Genomic DNA, 3,319 nt, shown 5'->3' on the forward strand with positions numbered 1-3,319 from the left:
TAAGCAATGTATGAGGTCAATACCAGTTATCGGTTCCAACCATTGCATGGTTCATTGTTTAGAGCGTTTTTGCAGCAGATGTTTACATTGAAATGTAATGGAATTTCTGCACTTGTAATTACTCTCTGAGCTGTTGAGAATGAGTTATACTGCTGAAAACGGTAACCAGAATTAACGTATATAGATCAGTTCTTTATTTTTTGTGAATTTTCGTTATTTGTGTACTGGTTTTCTTTTATGATTGCTGTGTCGGTTTTTCCACATTTCTTGCTACTGTTTCATATACGTTATTATTCATTTCATTTTCTCTTTGTTGTCTTTGCCAACGGCCTTGCCGCAGTGGAAACACCGGTTCCCGTCAGATCACCGAAGTTAAGCGTTGTTGGTCTGGGCTAGCACTTGGATGGGTGACCATCCGGTCTGCCGAGCGCTGTGGCAAGCGGGGTACACTCAGCCCTTGTGAGGCAGACTTAGGAGCTACTTGATCGAGAAGTAGCGGCCCCGGTCTCGTAAACTGACACACGGGAGAGCGGTGTGCTGACCACATGCCCCTCCATATCGGCATCCAGTGACGGCTGTGGGCTGAAAATGACACGGCGGCCGGTCAGTACTGTTGGGCCTTTACGGCCTGTTCGGGCGGAGTTTAGCTTTTTGTTGTGTTACATTTTAGTTTCTCCCCGACCAAAACCTCCACTTTACTGCTGTAGTCCCGCTAGATTCAATAAGTATTATTAGAAATTAACGTTATTTTATAATATACTTCACCACGAGCTACACTGTAACGGAATTTAAAGGTTCTATGTGGTTTGTTTCACACATATATATTCGCTTTTGTTTTTTCTTATATACGCTACTGGCCATTAAAATTGCTACACCAACAAGAAATGCAGATGATAAACGGGTATTCATTGGACAAATATATTTTACTAGAACTGACATGTGATTACTTTTTCACGCAATTTGGGTGCATAGATCCTTAGAAATCAGTACCCAGAACAACCACCTCTGGCCATAATAACGGCCTTGATGCACCTGGGCATTGGGTCAAACAGAGCTTGGATGGCATGTACAGGTACAGCTGCCCATGCAGCTTCAACACGATACCACAGTTCATCAAGAGTAGTGACTGGCGTATTGTGACGAGCCAGTTGTCGGCCACCATTGACCAGAAGTTTTCAATTGGTGCGAGATCTGGAGAATGGGCTGGCCAGGGCAGCAGTAGAACATTTTCTGTATCCAGAAAGGCCCGTACAGGACCTGCAACATGCGGTCGTGCATTATCGTGCTGAAATGTAGGGTTTCGTAGGGATCGAATGAAGGGTAGAGCCACGGGTCGTAACAAATCTGAAATGTAATGTCCACTGTTCAAAGTGCCGTCAATGCGGACAAGAGGTGACCGAGAAGTATAACCAATGGTAACCCATACAATCACGCCGGGTGATACGCCAGCATGGCGATGACGAATACACGCTTCCAATGTGCGTTCACCACGATGTCGCCAAACATGGATGCGACCATCATGATGCTGTAAACAGAACCTGGATTCATCCTAAAAAATGACGTTTTGCCATTCGTACAACCAAGTTCGTCGTAGAGTACGCCATCGCAGGTGCTCCTGTGATACAGCGTCAAGGGTAACCGCAGCCATGGTCTCCAGGCTGATAGTCCATGCTGTTTCGAACGTTGTCTAACTGATCGTGCAGATGGTTGTTGTCTTGCAAGCGTCCCCATCTGTTGACTCGGGGATCGAGACGTGGCTGCACGATCCGTTACAGTCATGCGGATAAGATGCCTGTCATCTCTACTGCTATTGATACGAGGCCGTTGGGATCTAGCAAGGCGTTCGGTTTTACCCTCCTGAACCCACCGATTCCATATTCTGCTAACACGACAGTCATTGGATCTCGACCAACGCGAGCAGCAATGTCGCGATACGATAAACCGCAATCGCGATAGGCTACAATCCGAACTTTATCAAAGTCGGAAACGTGATGGTACGCATTTCTCCTCCTTACACGAGGCATCACAACAACGTTTCACCAGGCAACGCCGGTCAACTGCTGTTTGTGTATGAGAAATCGGTTGGAAACTTTCCTCATGTCAGCACCTTGTGTGAATGCGCTGGAAAGCTACTCATTTACATATCACAGCATCTTCTTCCTGTCGGTTAAATTTCGCGTCCGTAGCACGTCACCTTCGCTGCGTAGCAATTTTAATGGCCAGTAGAGTATTTCCATTATCTTTAGTTCGTTTCGATATACTGTAATTCTTGGCTATAATCGCGTGAATTGTGGTTGTATTTAGCGTATGCTACAATACTTTATTTTAGAATAACAATCGCTTCTTTCAAAGACAGCCTCTATATTGAGGCCTTGATTCTGGTATGACGTCATTGCTTAAAGCCGAAGAGCGGAATGGGACACTAGGATTTATCCGGAGTTGGACTGGCGTCGGATAGGCAGCCACCAGCGCGCTCTGGAACGTCGCCAAGGCAACCGCTGTGGAGCGGCGGGCGGTGGGAGTGCCGGCGTGAGCCGAGCCAGCGGGCTCCCGGTGGCATGCAGTCGCAGGAGGAAGTGAAGCTCGCCACAGCCGCGGACGGGACGCGGAATGCGTCCCATCCTGCGCTGGTCGCCGCTTCCGCAGAACGGATGAGCAATCCCTCTGGCGTTGCGCGATTCTTCGACACGGCCAGTCTTTTTTTTCCCATCCTTCGATTTCATCGTGCGGAATTGACGTGGTCGTTACTCCGCTATCCCAGTTCGGACGAGAATAGTCACTGGTCAACAGCGCGTCTTCCGCAGCCTACCCGTGGGTGTAGCAGCTCAGGATTAAGGGTAGTTTACCAACATCCTCTCTTCTACTCATTCAACCTAGTAATTATAGATATTACAAGTAGTATGTTTATTGGATGGTTGGTACCTCAAAGCATGTGTGGCAAGAGCTTATCCACATCTACACGTACATTTGTTGTTGTAGTGATCTTCAGTCCAGAGACTGGTTTGCTGCAGCTCTCCATGCTACTCTATCCTGTGCAAGCTTCATCTCCCAGTACCTACTGCAATCTACATCCTTCTGAATCTGCTTAGTGTATTCATATCTTGGTCTCCCTCTACGATTTTTACCCTCCACGCTGCCGTCCAGTACTAAATTGGTGATCCCTTGATGCCTCAGAACATGACCTACCAACCGATCCCTTCCTCTAGTGAAGTCGTGCCACAAATTTCTCGTCTCCCCAATTCTATTCAATACCTCCTCATTAGTTATGTGGTCTACCCATCTAATCTTCAGCATTCTTCTGTAACACCACATTTCGAAA

The 3,319-nt window shown here is 47.2% G+C and overlaps 1 pseudogene; it reads left to right on the plus strand.

The window, feature by feature from the left end:
- The first annotated feature begins 321 nt into the window (after positions 1–321).
- LOC126254383 (5S ribosomal RNA) lies at positions 322–438 on the plus strand (annotated as a pseudogene).
- The last annotated feature ends 2,881 nt before the right edge of the window (positions 439–3,319 follow it).

Source organism: Schistocerca nitens, chromosome 4 (genome assembly GCF_023898315.1).
Source record: "Schistocerca nitens isolate TAMUIC-IGC-003100 chromosome 4, iqSchNite1.1, whole genome shotgun sequence".
Taxonomy (NCBI): domain Eukaryota; kingdom Metazoa; phylum Arthropoda; class Insecta; order Orthoptera; family Acrididae; genus Schistocerca; species Schistocerca nitens.